The sequence below is a fragment of the Saimiri boliviensis genome, chromosome 3, assembly GCF_048565385.1.
Source record: "Saimiri boliviensis isolate mSaiBol1 chromosome 3, mSaiBol1.pri, whole genome shotgun sequence".
In the NCBI taxonomy this organism is placed as follows: Eukaryota; Metazoa; Chordata; class Mammalia; order Primates; family Cebidae; genus Saimiri; species Saimiri boliviensis.
This window is the reverse complement of record NC_133451.1, coordinates 44,156,605-44,175,710: the sequence shown is the minus strand read 5'-3', so window position 1 is coordinate 44,175,710 and position 19,106 is coordinate 44,156,605.

Genomic DNA, 19,106 nt, shown 5'->3' with positions numbered 1-19,106 from the left:
TTCTGGTTGACAGAATTTTGTGCAACAATAGAATTATAGATAAAAATATATGTTGTTATCCAGCATTTCTGTACATTTTTCTTTTTCAAGAAAGGGTAATATTATTTTGGTCCTAGTTCTACCAGTGTTAATACAGGTTCATTTATAGCAGTAAGGTGAACCTATGTTTTAAAATATACTCTGTTTTTGTATCAATCGCATATGGAAAGATGACAGATGTAAAAACAAATGCCTTAAAAAGGAATAGTTTAATAATTTTAGTTCCCAAGAGAAGAGGGCCTAGTTCCCATGCAGGGACACATGAGGAAGCACCTAGTTCAGTCAGAAGGCAGAAAAAGCACAGGGAAAGCATGGATCAAAGCCAAAATCGTGGTTCTCACAGGAGGAAGTGAGACAGAGAGTGCAGTCATGCTGAGTAAATCTTGGATTAGATAAATTAATCTGTAGGGTGATTTAGGGCAGGAAGAATATTTGTGTGGTGTGTACTAGTTTGAAAAAAAAGAGGAGATTGGGGTATGGCTTCTAGATTGGCTGGTTTTCAAATCAAAGCCAACTTGTTTGCTATCTCTAGAAATTAGCTAAGCCCAGATTCGTGCTGGAAACCCGTGGCGCCTGTCGCCCGGCAGGAATCTCCTGGTCTGTTGGCTGCAAAGACTGTGGGAGAAGCACAGTATCCAAATCCAAGCACCAGGGTAATCGGAAAAGTCCTCGTTGTCTTCCTTTTGTTTGGGGTTGGGGGGTGTCCTCTGGCCTGTAGCACTTCCCAGATGAGGCAACACACCACCTGCCTCTGTTTGCCCTCCTTGGGCTACAACTACTGTCCAACCAGCCCCATTCAGATGAACCCCGTACCTCGGTTGGAAATACGGAGATTTCTTGCCTTCCGCTGTGCTCTTGCTGGGAACTGCCCTCTGGAGCTGCTCCTATTTGGCCATCTTGGCAGAAGTCCCCTATAATTTTCTAATAAGGACTTATTTTATAATTATTATTCTTTCCTGAAAGTATTCTGCTTCCTTCTGCCAAACTTCCTGTAATTCAGTTAGGATATATTTCTTATAAGGTAAATACATAAATCAACATAGGTGAGAGAGCTACAAATTGATTAATCTCTAGCTTTACTTATAAATGCCACGTCTCTTCTCAAGTTCTCAGAAGAACATTGTTTCCCAGTGCAAAGATAACTACATATGAGTAAAGAAGGAGTACTGGTCTGAATCACAGAACTCATGATTTAGTTCTAACTCTTTCTCAACTAAGTACTAAATAACATCAAATGAATCATGTTACTTTATGAACTTCGATTTCCTTAAATAACAATTTGAAATAATAGGTCAATAATCCAGAATTTCGTAAAATACCTATGTTCTATGTTTGTGTGTTCTTTGACTACAATCAATTATAATTTCTTATATAAGTTGACATGGAATTATAATCCAAATATAATTTTTTACTTTTGTCAACTCTTAGAGCTATTTTAAGCTAAGCACTTTTAATAACTGTTGTTTATGTTTTTGATGAGGTGTGGGATAGGAAGAAAGAGTCAAGAAAGTCCCCTGTCAGAGTCCTAATGTTTATTAAAATAAGCCTCTTTTACTTATGTTTGAAAAGAAGTAACCACTACAATAACATTTTAGAAGTCTAGAAGTGTTTAAATAGTACATGGATGACTTTTAAAAATTATCACATTAAAGTAATTCTTTTATTAAAATAAATTTACACCATAATTAAAGTGCTCAAAAATTCAGTTCTGAAGTCACACAGGCTGGATTGGATTGCCATATCTATCACTTTTTGATCTTGGGTTATATCAGAAATACTTTTGAATCTCATAAAATATTTTATCTTTGTATAAGTCATTTTTTGAGGTAAAATTAACAGACAATAAACTTTCTCCTTTTCAGATGTGAATTTCTGTGAATTTTGACAAACATCTTAGTTCTATAAATTCCATTTCAGTCAAAATAAAGAGTACTCTCTTCATCCCCCAAATATTCCCTGTGAAATATTCCATTTATTTATAATTCAAAAATCTCAAACTAACCATATAGTGACAAAGAGCAATTCAGTTGTAGCATGGAAATGGGAGGTAGTGGTGAGGCAGAATTGATTTGTATAAGGGAATAAAGAAACTTGAACATAATGGATATGTTTATCACTTTGAGTCTGGTGATGCATTCTCAGGTGTATGTATATATCAAAAATTATCAAATCATATAATTTAAAATATGTGACTTAATGGAGATAGATTGTAACTTTAAAAGTGTTTTTTTTTTTTAAGTATATAAATGAGCATATGGTAATAGATACAGTATATGTGGTGGTTAATTTTATGTGTCAACTTGGTTCGGGATACCTAGATATTTAGTTAAACATTATTCCTAGATGTGTCTGTTAGAGTGTTTTGAGAAGGGATTAACTTTTGAATTGGAGGGCTGAATAAAGTAGATGGCCCTCCCTATGGGAATAAGCATTGTTCAATCCATTGAGGGCCTGAATAGAACAAAAAGAAAGAAGGAGGTCATCGTGTGTCCTCCTTAGTGGTATGCCTAATATGCTTCTTCAAGGTTTAGAAGTACATTCCACACTTAGAAATACAGCTCCAACTCATTAATTAAGTGATATGCATGATCCTTCTACACGATTGTTCAGCTGAGAAACAGATCTGACCTCTGCACTCCTGGTTCTCAGGCCTTCAGGCTCAGACAGGAATCTACACCATCAGCTTTTTGGCTCTCATGCCTTCAAACTACACTACAAACTTCCATGGTTCTCCAGATTGCAGACTGTAGATTGTGGGACATCTTTTCTCTATGATTGTGTCAACTAACATCTTCTAATAATTTCTATATATAAATATAGAAATTATTTTATTAGTTCTGTTTCTCTGGAGAACTCTGACTGATATACAATGTAAGGCTAGAAAACCCAAAACCTGCCTATGTTTCATATGAAGGCCAAAAAGTTAAGAAACTTCTTTCTGAGAGAGGCACCATCACAAGTGAGAAATTAAGTGTTGGCTGTCCTTTCTAAGCTGGTGATGATGGTAGGAGGTGTTGTTGCAGACTGAGCTCCCTGATAGTTATAAGTACGACAGGATCCAGAAACCAAAGAGGCAAGATTGTGGCAGTTAACCATCAGAAGAAAGGTAGGTGAATGAAAGGTAAGAGTGAGTTCTAACTCACAGAGATGTTTAAAAAATAGTTGTTGGTTTTTGTTTCTTTTTTACAATACTTGTGTGTTCAGAGGCAGTTAGCAAGGGGGGTGCTCAATCTATAAACTCAAATAAAGGCAAGAATGGATAGTCAAGGAGATGAGAGCAATTTCCCCCAAATGTCACAATCTATTTACCCAGCTTCCAGACTGAACTGATATTCCCAAACAAAACTATCAACTGGAAGAGAATTTAGTTCCCCAAGACCCTATAATTTTATTGTATGTATGTACAGTAATGGATTTCAGCCTACACCCATTTGCTTAGCTAAGTATACATGAAGGCAAAGAGAGCACCATTCTATATATTTCGGTGCTGATTACATTGATACATAGAACACAAAGCATATCATGGTCTTCTGTTAGCATTGAGATGGAAGGCAAGTAAATGGAGTCACCTGAAAAGTCTGCCACACTGTACATCAAACTGGCTCCAAAGACTTACCAACTGGTCATTTCCCAAGTCTAGAAATGTATAGTAAGAGATGAAATACTTCCTATTTCATAGAAACCAAATTTGGCTTACCTGTGAAATACTTGGCATTTCACTGAAACCCATTTTGATTTATTTACCTTTATTTATTTAAAGCCACTCTAGTCAGACAGCCTAAGTGGAAGCCTCTAAAACTAGTTCCTTCCTCTGGCTAGGAAAGCAAGTTTAAAAAATAAAGTAAAGCTATGAGAAAAATGACCAAAATTAGTGCCATCTATAAAACTGCAAAGAATGAGATGCAGCTGTAGTGAATGTCAGCATATTTGATTTAGTTTACTAGTCTGTCCCCTTCACAACCAAGATGGAATTGGAAAATGATGTCGTACTGCTATAAACATAAAAGACTATCTCTTGTAAAACAGATGATCATAGTTTTAGGTATATTGCATTATCTTATATCTCTATGGGAAGGGAGCTCAGAAACCATTCACATCCACATGTTACAGACAGCAATATTTATTTACAACCTGTTCCAAGACTGTATTAACTCTCTCACCTTCATCATAGTTGAAGCTAAAATTACTGGAAGGTGACTTTGAGGGGGTTGAGGTTTTAGTGGAGGAAGTAACTAAAGATGTGGTGAAAATAATAGGATAAGTAGAATTAGAAGGGAAATCTGAAGATGTGACTGAATTGCTGAAATGTCAGCATAAAACTTGAATGGATGAGGAATTGCTTCTCATGGCCCTAATCAGGGAAAAGCAAATGTAATTCCTGAGATAACAAAGAAGTCGTGTATCCTAAACAGTCTACATAGAATAATGAAGATCTCAAGTCCTGTTATCTCTAAAGGTGTAAAAAAAAAAAAAAAAAAAAAGAGCTGATTGACTACATCATATATGGTCCTTGTGACAACATATACTGAGATACAATTGGAAAGTGTGAGATAAGTAGACAAAAATTTCGAAGAATTTAAAAAATAATGCAGATAAAATACCAGCATTAACTTAAGGAAAAACAAAGAAGAAATGGAATGTGCTCATATTACACTTCAATGTTTAGTTGTGAATATTTTAATAAACATGATAGTGAAATTATTAAATGCAGATTTAGCCTCAAAATATAATATGACTACTGGAAGAAGAGTGTGTGGTGTGCAGGAGAGTAAATTAAAGATCAGAGACATAAAATATTTTTCAATGTTATAGAAAGTCAGTATACAATGCATGAAATGGGTTAATCAAACAATACCAGTGTATACATTTTTTAAGAAAAATATATAGATGAAGCTGAAGGCCATAATCATAAGCAAATTAATGCAACAGAAAACTGAATGCTTCATTTTCTCACTTATAAATGGGAACTAAACAGTGAGCACACATTAACATAAATATAGGAACAAAAGACACTGTGGACTAGAAGGTGGGAGGAATGGGTTAAAAAGCTGTCGATCAGGGATCAGGTAATATTCTCATTACCCAGGTGATGGGATCCATGCTCCAAACCTCAGCGTTATGCAGTATTACTATGTAATAAATCTTCAGATGTAACCCCTGCATCTAAAATAAGAGTATAAAGAAATTCAAATAGCGTTACTCTTGAGAGGGAGACAGAGAGGGAAGGGAAAGTTGTGGTATGGAATGACTGTATTATAAGATTTAATATTAATTAAATTATAAAACTACATATGTTGTTTAAGAATGTAAAAGTTAATTTAAAATACACATTTTGTGTCATCAGTTTAGTTGACGAGATACAGCTATATGAGAAAAATATGTTTAATGAAATATTTTGCTATTAATAAATATTTACATTTATATTGCAAAACCTGGCCCAATAGTAGTTTAGAGTACTCAGATACAAATAAGCAGCCTCAGCATTGTGAATTCCATTTGTTAAATAATACATTACTTCAAATTTTGGTGCCCATTTTACATTCATAAAACACACAAAATAGTTCCTACTTTTCATATTTTAATCAAGCCGAACTGTTTCAATTTTTAAGCATATTATTTAGAACAAAACTAAAATCAGACTTTTACTGCAAGAAATGTGAAAATGTTCTAAAAACACTGAACTAGAAAAAAAAATAGATAAAGATACCAGGCCAATCTCAATCTCATGGCATTAAAAATACACTAAAATGTGAGAAGCCGGCCAATATCATTTTTAAATACCTCATTTCTAATGCATAGAGAAATGTCAACGTTTTACTATAACTCAAATCATTTTAGAAATCATGGCTCCTAATCAAAAGTCCTTTACTTTGACAGCAGACTTTTATTTAGTTAGATGCTACATAATGGGGTTGACTTAAAAATATTTTTTTTCTGGCTGCAGTTAAATTTTGTGAAAGTTGAATTGTCATGGTGATTTATTGTTTTAGTCTAAGAGATTCTGTGATAGAAATAGAGATGGTTATAGTTAGATATTTCATCCAAAAATGCAATTCATTTCCATTTATGATAATTTAACAAGCAAAGCTATGAAATAAACAATGGCAGTAGTCTAGTAAAAGTCTTAGTCAATTTTTGTCCATTCAAAAAGAGTTTAATAAAATAACATATTACATTTTATCCATTCCAATATGAACCCATATTCATAAAGAATATGGAAAAGTATATCAGTATTGATTAGTCATAGCCAAATGAAAATCAAAAGGCAGGGACTCCTGTAACTCAATAATGAATAAATATCAGTAAAAACAGAGTTGCTGCAAACAAATAAATAGTGCAGGATAAAGAAAATAGGTAGTGACTGATAATATCTAATTCAATTATGTAATATAAGATGCTATGCTATGGACTACTTTGATATTGGGATTTGTTTTAGGGCACATAAATGAGAAGAAAGTTTTAACAAAGAAAATTTCTTCCTCTCACCACATTCCTCTAAGTCTTGCTTAGCAGTCTTTTTTATACGCAATTCAAAGTCTTTTATCTTTGCACTTACTATACTTTATTATAGATGTTCTGCTTATAACTCCCACAAGAATATAAATTCCTTGGGTACAAGAACACAACGTCTGTTTATTCTGAAAGTGCACATCCAATCCTTTTCACATTTTCTGGTATGTATCAGCAGACAATAATTTTTTTTTTTTTTAATGAACAAATGGCAGATGTTTTCAGAATGACAGTATCTAGGGCTCTGTCATTTAACGTTTTTCTCATGCAAGTTCAGTGTTCTAAAGAAAGGTTCCCAGCACTTTGGGAGGCCGAGGCGGGTGGATCACGAGGTCAAGAGATCGAGACCATCCTGGTCAACATGGTGAAACCCCATCTCTACTAAAAATACAAAAATTAGCTGGGCATGGTGGCGTGTGCCTGTAATCCCAGCTACTCAGGAGGCTGAGGCAGGAGAATTGCCTGAACTCAGGAGGCGGAGGTTGTGGTGAGCCAAGATTGCGCCATTGCACTCCAGCCTGGGTAACAAGAGTGAAACTCCGTCTCAAAAAAAAAAAAAAAAAGAAAGGTTAAATAAAAGCAGGTAGTCTGGTTTTCATTCCAGTTATTAAATTTTAATTAAAGTAATTACAGAGGAAGAATTTGAAGAAGCATATGGGGTCTAGATAATTCAGAATAGAGTTTCTGCTAAAGAAAATAGAAAGGCCAGACAATATTTTAAAAAAAATTTGAAGGCATTGGAGAAATAACAAGAAATAATGAGATGTATTTTCAAAATGATATCTGAAATGTTTGGCAGTCAAAACTTGATTGACTTAGAAAACTAGAAGACTAATATTTAAAACTGAAGACTATAGTAAGGCAGAAAAACAATATAAATCATATGTTGGAACAAAAGAGCTGAAATTTAAGAGTAAGGCTGGCCTGGAAGAAAATGGCTATTTCAGGGACTAAATCTCAATTTGCAATAATTTCAAGTCATGAGTTTGAATTAAGATAATTTTGGCTTTTTTTGGGCTGAAACCACCATTTGTGTGTGTGTGTGTGTGTGTGTGTGTGTGTGTGTGTGTGTATTACTTCAATTATAAAACTTCAATTATATAACATTTATATAATATCCAACATTTAATTACAAAGTATCCAGAAAGACAATGAGACAAGGCACTATGAGGGAAAATAAAGCAAGAAATAGAAAAAAAGTAAAAACAGGTAGATAGATGCTCATATCATGAACTTACCAGAAACAATGATTAAAAGTAATTATCTTACATATGTTTAAGATTGAGAAATTTAGTCAGTCTTAAAAGAAAAAAATAAACCACATGGAAATTCTACATACTCTATACAATAATGTAAATAAAGAATGCAGTAGATATTTTTACTACAACTAAACATAGTCAAATAGAAAATTTGTGAACTATGAGTCAGAAAAATATGTCCAAGTGAAGCACAGAGATAAGGTAATAGAAAACATAAAAGGAAGAATAAACTATACAAGAGATAACTGTGAAGATATCCAATATGTAAATGGAAGCCCAAAAAACAGGAGAAAAACAATGGGGAAGAGGCAGTATTTGAAAATTTATGGCTGAGAAATTTCCCAATATAACAAAGTAATAAATGTAAAAAGTAGTTATACCAAGTTGGAACATTTAAACGAAAAGACAGTATTCGTGTGCATCATGCTAAAATTGTAGAAAACAAAGATGAAGAAATAAATTTTAAATTCTGACAAAGAAAATAAATATTTTATTCATAGTAATAGTATCTGGTAACTGGTGTCACTAGAAACAATTAAATCCAGAGTACAATTGATGATATCTTAAAATGTACAGAGAAAATAACTTGCAATTTAGAAAACTGCTGATACTCATTAAAAATAATATCACAAATGAGAGGTGACCATGTCGTGAAAGAAAATGTAGTTGCCAAGATCAACATTTTCCTAAATATCTTCCAAAAGCAATGCACAATGAAAAAGAAGTATAAAATAATGCAAACACATAACACTAAATAAACGTAACAAAAATGCAAAAGAAATCCCTATTTCCTATGTATAACTAAAAGACAGAGATTGCCCAAAGATCAAAATAATATAAAAGAGGACAGAAAAATGAAAGAAAGAGAACAAGAAAGAGAGCAAGAGAGAGAGAGAGGAGGGAAGGTGGGAAGGAAGGAAGGAAGGAAGGAAGGAAGGAAGGAAGGCAGGAAAGGCCATGAGGCCCTCAACACTTAGGAGTAATTATCGTATGCTTTACTGATGACTTGGGCTTTCTACGATTCTTGAGCATCTGCAGAAAACTTCATTGAAGAGAGAAGGAGGTAACTACTAATAGATATAAATTTTATTTTAAGTACTGCTAGAAAAAGATCTTTTTGTAAACAAAAGTTTGCAAATACTAAAATCATATCCTGGCATAGCAGAGCACTAACCATGGAAAAGGTTCTCAGAAAATTTACCGTGGCAATCTGAAAAACATGGCATCCATTAAGCAAAGGCAGAAAAGAAGAGGGCAGTTTCCCTTAACAACTGGATAGGAAAGGAAAAATAACTTAGCAATAACAGTTAGAACCCTAAAAGGTTAAAAACAAAAACAAACAAACAAACAAAAAACCCTCCCCTACCAACACATACATATCCACCATACCACCATATCAGGAAATAGTTATTAAATAAATGTCAGTCTAATAGAGTACCATCAATCAAGGCAAAATATAAGTCACCACAGAGCAAAATCAAGGCAATGGAAATGGAATAAATCCATACAATATCATGACAAAATTCAGAAGGTAATATTTATTACACTTCAGTTGATAAAAAGAAAGTCCCTGGTACACACAAAGAATCAGAATGAAAACCATAAGACAACAATCTAAATTGAAATAAATGTATAGAAACAAAAATGTGAGAATATTTTTAAATATCCTTGAAAGGAAAAGAAAGTTAACTGAACTTAGCATGGAGAAAAAGAAAATCATATTATAAATGAATATTAAATTTTAGATTATATACAAGAAGAATAGAAACAAATGAAATTTTAACAAGGTAAATTTAAAAATGGCAGACAAGCAACCAAGAAAACAAAAATTAGATAAAACAGGTCAGAGAAAATATGGTGGATTAAAAAAAAAAGGAAATCAATTGTAATATTCCTATAATTGGAATCTCTGAAGAAGAAAAATAAAATGTGCCAAAAGTAATTTTTATGCTGCAATTTTTAAAATATTCCCCTAATTAAAAGAAAATATCATATACTACAAATGTCTACTCTCTGCATTCCTGAGAGAATAAATGCAGATAGACCAACTTGAGATTCCACATAGTAAATCCATTAGATTTTAAAAACAAAAGTATTCCAGCCCTCTAAACAAAAAGTTAAACATTTTACAAGGGCAAAAGGAAGACACTGATATCAAATTTCTTAAATCCAACATAAAAAAATGAGGCAATAGAACTATAGTTATTTTGTTTTTTTTTAATCAGTAGTTTATAAAAAGCTTTAATTCACTGAATATAACATAATTTATTGTTGCATAACAATAAATTTAAAGTTTAAAATACATAAACAAAACCTGCTAGAACAGAAAAGAGTAGGATATTTTAACATGCAACTCTAGAACTGAGAGAAGCAGAAAGATATTAGTAAAGATAGATAAATTTTATTAATGTGTTTGAGGCAATTTACCTAAGTGATCTATTAATAAGATTACATCCATTACCTGAAGAATATCCATTCTTTTCAAGGGAATATGTGCAGTCTTTACACAGGTTGGGTGATTAAAACAACTCACAAGCGTCCACAGATTAAACTTACATACGGTTTCAATAAAGGTAAAGAATGTAGGGCAAAAGTAGAAAGTAAATGTCGGTAAACAACTATGCAATTGGGGGGTCTATTATCACTAAATCAACCATCACTTACTCAAAGATGTAGATTAGAGAAAACAATTGCTTGTGTTGTCAACATTTCAGCATCTCAGAAGGAATATCCCATTTAATATCTCAGGTGGAGCTGTGAGCCTTCCTCCTTGGGGGTATGAGATTCATACCACTGTCATTATTCTTAAGTTGGGAGTTTGTCCCTCCATCTAATTTATGCAAAGTCAGAGTATGACTGCACTATCATTTGTATGATACAGACAGAGGTCATTTCAACATGTTGATAAAAATTGTTACTTATGCAATTGGGTAATTGAAAAGAGTTACAAGGTTCTACAGAAAATAGTCCTGTAAAAATATCACGCAGAAAAAGATAGTCCAGCAAGAGAAAGCAAGCACAAGTAGACATCAGGAGCCCGAGATCTTCCAAGCACAGCTTTCTACAGTAATTTCTTAGTTGCACTTGTGCTTTCTTGCCAGATTGTTAGTCAGCAATATAAGTGAGAGAAATCTTTGTTACATGAGATTTCAGGAAAAATTTCCAATGAGATCTTTTATTCTTAAGTGGATAATAGTGGCTTAAACATATAAGCTGATTGTGAAGCCAAATTATATGTCTAAGAGAAGCATAAACCATCAATCTTCTCATCCTTAAACAGCATAAACTATCAGGTTGTGGACAATTGTTTGGGGAGTTTTGAACTTTAAGATATATATTATACACGATTAGCTTTACTATTTCAACTGTATCTTGTTTAAGAGTCAATACCTGACTTACAGGTGTCCTAATCAGCTGTAAAATAACTCATTAGATTTTAATTCAATGACAATAAATATGGCATATTAAAAATTGAAAGGCATAGGTTACTTAGGACTTCAGGGAAATTATAGACATAATATATTAGGAAATAAAAGATCCTGAAAATCAATAAACCAAGTATTCATAACAAAAAGTTAGAAAAACAACATTAAAAACAGCTAATTGAAAAAATAAAATAATAGATACAAAGACAGAAATTAAAGAAATAGGAAGTGATCGTAAAATGGATTATCACAGGCAAATATTTATCTTTGTAAAAAGTAATACAATGACAAGGCCCTTTGAAGACTAATGAAGTGAAGCAAATGGAAATGCACAAATTACAATAGTAGGAGTAAGAAAAAGGTCATAAACGACTTTAAGCAAATGAAAGTTTAGATAAAACAGACCAATTCATAGAAACTACAATTCACTAAAATTGATACAAGAAGAAAAGAAAAATTTGAAGGTTTCTATATCTATTTGTACAGTTTCCTAGACCTGCTATAATGAATTACCAGAAATGCAGTGGCTTAAAAACAATGGAAATTTATCTCACTCTTCCGGAGTTCAGATGTTTTATTTCAATGTTTACAGATTTAGGGGTATAAGTGCAGTTGTGTTACATGGATATATTGTAGAGTAATGAAGTCTTGGTTTTTAGTGTATCATGTGAATAGTGTACATTTTACTCAATAGTTTAATCTCTCACCCCAATCCTGCCCTCAGACTTTCTGTGTCTCTTATAACTATTAAACCACTCTCTATGTGCTGGTGGACCCATGGTTTAGCTCCCACTTACAAGTAGAACTTGTAGTTTCTGACTTGGTTCTAGGTTATTTTACTTAGGATAGTAGCCAAAAATTCTCTTTGTGCTTTTGCAAAAGTCATGATTTCATTCTTTTTTATTGCTGAGCAGTATTTTATGGTATACGTACTACAGAAGTGTTAAATCAAAGTGTTGCCAGGGCTATGCTCCTTTCAAAAGCTGTAGGGTAGAATCCTTTCTTAACCTCCTCAAGCTTCTAGTTACTCCATGTCTTTGGCTTGCAGCTGCCTAACTCCAATCTCTGTCCCTGTCTTCATGTGGCCTTCTCCTTACTCCTGTGCATATATCTTTACGTATCTCTTTTAAAGACACATTATTGGATATATCCTTCACCCAGTGACCCACCCACCAATTAAATCAGGATGATCTGTCTCATCTCGAATTCTTTAAATTAAATCTGCAAAGAACCTTTTTGTAAATAAGGTTACATTCACAGGTTTTAGGACATGAACATATATTTTTAGGTACCAACATTTAATCTAATAAACTGTTAAAAAATTTAAGCCATAATTACAGTTTTTCCACAAAATAACCCCAAACCCCAGGGCATTATGACTATATTCTATCACATATTTATTTAAGATGAGTATAATTAAAATTTAAATTTTAAATAATTACATTCTTTCGAAGAATAAAGGTCATACTCCTCAAGTCATTTTATGAGGCAAGCATTTCAGATATAAAAACATGCCAAGGAACATATAAAAATGGACATTTCAAATCAGTCTCACATATATAATTGAGAATTGCCTTTACTAATAATTAACAAAGGGGTCCAACAGTATACTAAATAGATAACACAGCATGTTTAAGGTGACTCAGGAATGAAATGTTGACTATGAGAAAATTCATTAAATCAATTTCTCAGATTAACAGAATAAAGGGGAACATTTATCTGATCAGAACATTGGAGGAGAAAAATCCACTTATGATTTAAAAATAAATAAAACATGTATCAAAGTAGAAAAAGAAGGGATATTTTAAAGCAATAACTAAAAAAAAAGAAAGTTAAAAAAATAAAGCAATAATTAGTAATGTCATCATGTCATGGTGAAGGCTATTTCTTTCAGAATGTGAAGAGATAAAAGTGTATGCTACCAACACTTCCGTTTGACATGCTAAAAGTTCTGTTTTATAAGCAATACAAGAAAAACAAAAGATGTAAGAATTTGGAAGAAGCAATGAAACTGATTGGGTGCATATGACATAATTTTGTATAATGCAATATTATAGAAAATCTCTATACACATTATTAGAACTAATGCCTTTTGCAAAGTAACTGAATATTATGTAACATGCAAAAATCTACTTAATTTCTAAATAAGAGCTAATCAACTCCATATTCAAAGTTTAACTTTAATGGCAACAAAAAAGCAAACATTTAGGATTAAATCCAATTAAATAGGGAGCAAAAAATAATCACCTATAATGCACACACAGAAATTATGAAAGAATATTACTGAAAGAAATTAAAGAAGGCATTCATTTTGCATGTCTTTTTGATAAAAGGCATTTTAGCTGGGGTGAGATAATATCTCATTGTAGTTTTGATTTGCATTTTTCTGATGATAAGTCATATTGAGTACCTCTTCATAAACTTGTTTGCCGTCTTCTTTTGAGAAATACCTATTCATGTCTTTTGCCCAGTATTTAAATTAGGTTATTAGATTTTTTTTCCCTGTAAGTTCTATTTTATAAGTTCTTTGAGCTCCCTATATATTCTGATATTAATCCCTTGTTATTCTGTGGGTTTTGTCTTTATTTTGTTGATTTTCTCCTTAGCTTTGTAGAAGCTATTTAACTTGATAAAATTCCATTCATTCATTTTTGTTTTGGTTGCCTGTGCTTGTGGGGTATTTATTGTTCAATAAATCTTGGCCCAGTCCAATGTCCTGGATAGTTTCCCAAATTTTTTCTTATAGTAGTTTCATAGTTTGAGATTTTAGATTTAAATCTTTAATTCAATTTGATTTGATTTTTGTATATGACTAGAGATGGGGGTCTAGTTTCATTCCTCTGCATATAGATACCCAGTTGTCCCATAATAATTTATTGAAGAGACTGTCCTTTTAATGTATGTTTTTGGCATCTTTGTGAAAAATTAGTTTACTGTAAATACATGAACTATTTCCGTTTTCTCTATTCCGTTTCACTGGTCTGTGTGTTTGTTTTTATGCCAGTACCATGCCATTTTAGTTCTATAACTCTGTAGTATAATTTGATGTCAAGTAATGTGGTTCCTTCAGTTTTGTTCTTTTTGCTTACGATAACTGGCTATTCTCGATCTTTTGTGGTTCCATATAAATTTTAGGCTTGTATTTTCTATTTCTATGAAGAATGTAATTGGTATTTTGATAGGAATTGAAATGAATCTGTAGATTGTTCTGCATAGTAAGGATATTTTTAAAATATTATTTTTCCCAGTGAGTGAACATGGTATAGGTCTTTTCATTTTTTGTGTGTGTGTCCTGTTCTATCTCTTCCACCAATGTTTTATAGTATTGATTGAAAAGATCTTTCATTTATTTGGTTACATTAATCCCTAGTTATTTAATTTTATTTATAGCTACTGTAAATAGGATTACTTTCTTTCTTTTTCATATTGTTCACTACTGGCATATAGAAATGCTACCAATTTTTGTATGCTGACTTTGTGTCCTGCAACTTAACTGAATTGTTTATGAGTTCAAAGTGCTTTGTATTAGAGTTTTTAGGTATTTCCAAATTAAGATTGTATAATCTGCATACAAGAATAAGTTGATGTCTTTCTTCCTAATTTGAATGCCCCTTTTCCCTTTCTCTTGTCTAATTACTTTGATAGAAATTCCAGTTGAATAACAGCCATAAAAGTGAGCATACATGTATTGTTCCAAATTGTAGAGAAAACGTTTCTGGTTTTTCCCCATAATTGTGAGTCTGTCATATATGACTTTTTTTATATTTATTATATTTAGATATGTTCCTTCTATATTCATTTTTGAGAGTTCTTATTATAAAAGTTTGCTGAAACTTACCAAATACTTTTTCAGCATTGGGTTTAAATCACCATATGATTTTTGTTCTTCATTCTGCTTATATGATCATCACAGTGACTGATTTATGTATGTTAAACCATCCTTGTATATCTGCAATTAATCCTACTTAGTTATAATGAATGATCTTTTTAGTGCATTGCTGAATTCAGTTTGCTAATGTTTTGAGGATATTTGCATCAATATTACTCAGTGATATTATTCCATAGTTTTATCTTTTTTAATGTGTTTTTGTCTGGTTCTGGTACCTCATAGAATGAGTTTGGAAGTATTCAATCCTCTATTTTTTGGAGTAACTTGAATAGAACTGGTATTAGTTTTTCTTAAATGTTTGGTAGAATTCAGCAGTGAAGCCATTGGGACTCAGGCTTTGCTTCATTGGGAGGCTTCATATTATGGCTTTGATCATGCTACTTGTAATTGCTCTGTTCACGTTTTCAATTTTTCATGGTTAAATCTTATTAGGTTTTACGTGTCTAGAAATTTATCCATTTTTTTCTAGATTTTCCTATTTCTTGTCATATTGTTGCATATAGCAGCCATTAATGGTCCTTTGAATTTCTGCAATATCCATTGTAATGTCTTCTTTTCATTTCTTATTTTATTTATTTGAGAGTTACCTCTTTTTTTCTTAGTCTGGTTAATGGTTTGTTGATTTTGCTTACCTTTTTAAAAACTAGTTTTTTGTTTCATTGCTCTATTGCATTGTTTTTCTTTGTTGCAATTTCATTTATCTTTTCTATGGTTTTATTATTTATTTTCTTTTAGCAAATTTGGGTTTGGTTTTCTCTTGCTTTTCTAGTTATTTAAGATTCATCATCAGGTGGTTTATTTGAATTTTTTCCTCTTTTTTGATGTAGGTGCTTATAGCAATTAACTTCTTTCTTGGTAATGCTTTCACTGCATCCCACAGTGTTTGGTGTTTCCATTATCATTTGTTTCAAGAATTTTTTAATTTTCTTTCCTTTTTCTTTATTGACTCAATGGTCATTTAAAAGCATATTGTTTCATTTCTATGTGTTTCTAGTTTTGTTCCATTGTGGTCAGAGAAAATGCTTGATATTATTTCAATTTCTTCGAATGTTTGAAGATTTGTTTTGTTGCTTAACATATGTTTTATCCTTGAGACTGGTCTATGTGCTGATGATAAGAGTGTGAAATGTTCTGTAAATGTATAGTAGGATCTTTTAGTCTGTAGTTCAATTTATGTTTAATGTTTCTTTGTTGATATTCTATCTAGAAGTTATGTTCAAATTGAAAGTGCAGTGCTGAAGTCTACAGCTATTATTTTATTGGGTTCTGCCTCTTTCTTGAGCTTTGATAATATTTGTTTTTTATATCAGAGTGCTCTTATGTTGGGTTAATACATATTTAAAATTGCTATATTCTCTTGTTGAATTGACCCCTTTATCATTATATGATGACTTTCTTTGTCATATAAGAGTTTTGGTCTCAAAATCTCTTGTTTCTGATATAAGCTACTCCTGCTCATTTTGGGTTTCCATTGCTGTGAAATGCCTTTTTCTATTCCTTTCTTTTCAGTCTATATGTAGCTTTGTAGACAAAGTGTTTCTTGTAGGCAACAGATTATTGGGTCTTGTTTTAGTAGCAGTTTGGCCACTCTGTCATTTTACTAGAGATTTCAGTCCATTCGCATTCAGTGTGATTATTGATAAGTAAGGACTCACTCTTACCATTTTGTTATTTGCTTTCTGGTTCTTCTGTGGTGGCCTCTTCTTTCTTTCCTTCCTTCCTGTCTTTATATTAGTGAAGGGTTTTTGTCACCTGGTAGTATGATTTAATTTCTTGGTTTTTCTTTTTTGTGTATCCATTGCATGTTTTTTATTTGAAATTACCATCAGGCTTTCAAACTATCTCAACCAATTATTTTAAGCTAATAGCAATATAGCACTCTTTGCATACACAAACAAAAAGAAAAATAATAAGCATGTACACTATAAATTTGTCACCTGCTTTTCCCCATTTTTTCTACTTACATCTTTTTTTTTTTTTTTTTTTTTTTTTCTTGAGTTGGAGTCTCACTCCATTGCTGAGGCTGGAGTGCAATGGCACCATCTCAGCTCACTACAATCTCCACCTCCCAGGTTCAAGCAGTTCTCCTCCTCAGCCTCCTGAGTATCTAGAATTACAGGTAGGCACTACCACACCCAGCTAATTATTTTGTGTTTTTAGTAGAGATGGAGTTTCACCATGTTGGCCAGGCTGGTCTTGAACTCTTGACCTTGTGATCTGCCCACCTCAGTCTCCCAAAGTGCTGGGATTACAGGCATGAGCCACCCCACCTGGCCCTATTTATATCTTATTGTACTGTAGACATTGTCAAAAGTTGTTGTAGCTATAATTTTTATTGGTTCATTTTTAGTCTTTCTACTTCAGATGAGCATAGTTTACACACTAGAGTGACACTATTACATTCTGTTTTTCTATTTACTTACTAATGCCAGTGTGTTTTGTACCTACAAATGATGTCTTACTGCTCTTTAACATGCTTTTTTTTCCTGTTAGAAGTACTCCTTTTTAGCATTTCTTGTAGGATAGAGCTGGTGTTGATAAAATCCCTCAGATTTTGTTTGTCTGAAGAACTCTTCATTTCTCCTTCATGTTTGAAGGACATTTTCACCAGATATACAATTCTAGGGTAAAAGATTTGTTCACTTTTACACTGTTGGTGGGAGTATAAATTAGTTCATCCATTGTGGAATGCAGTGTGGCACTTCCTCAAGGACCTAGAAATAGAAATTTCATTTGACCCAGCAATCCCATTACTGGGTATATACCCAAAGGATTATAAATCATTCTATGATAAAGACACATGCACATGTATGTTCATTACCCCACTGCTTACAATAGCAAAGACCTGGAACCAACCCAAATACCCACTGATGATAGACTGGACAAGGAAAATGTGGCACATATACACCATGGAATACTATGCAGCCATAAAAAAGGATGAGTTTGTGTTCTTTGTAGGGACATGGATGAATCCGCAAACCATCATTCTCAGAAAACTGACACAAGAACAGAAAACCAAACACTACATGTTCTCACTCATAGGCAGGTATTGAACAATAAGAACACATGGACACAGGGAGGGGAGCATCACACCCTGGGGTCTGTTGGAGGGAGACCAGTGAAGGGACAGCGGGGGTGTGGGGAGGTTGGGGAGGAACAACATGGGGAGAAATGCCAGATATAGGAGATGGGGGATGGAGGCAGCAAACCGCCTTGCCATGTAAGTACCTATGCAACAACCCTGCATGATCTGCACATGTACCCCAGAATGTAAAGTACATTAAAGAAAAAAAAAAGAAAAAAAAGTACTAATAAAAAGAAAAGTTTTGTTCCTTCGGTATTTTAAACAGGTCATGCCACTTTCCACTGAAAAGTCAGACATACTGAAACTCCACTGTTTGTTGTTTGTTCCCTTCCACTTTTGTTGCTTTTAGAATTCTTTCTTGATCTTGATTTTTTTTTTCTCAATTCTTGACCTTTGGGAGTTTGGTTATTTAATGCCTTGAATTAGTCAGTCTTCTTTGAGTTAAATCTGCTTGATACTCTATAAACCTTCTTGTACTTAAATGATCTTGTAAACATGCTTCATTCTTTTTATTACATTTTTTATTATGCTTTAAATTCCAGGATACATGTGCAGATCACACAGGTTTGTTACATAGGTGTATATGTACCTTGGTGGTTTGCTGCATCCATACCCTTGTCTTTCTCGTCTGACTGTGTATTTTCAAATAGACTGTTTTCCAGATTGTTATTGCTTTCTTCTGCTTGATCAATTCTGCAATTAAGAAACTCTGATGCATTTTTCAGTATGTCAATTGCATTTCTCAACTTCACAATTTTTGCTTGATTATTTTTAAATATTTCAATATCTTTTAAAATTTATCTGATAAAATTCTGAATTCCTTCTTTCTATTATCTTGAATTTCTGTGAGTTTTCTCAATATTGCTGTTTTATATTATCTATCTAAAAGGTCACTCTGT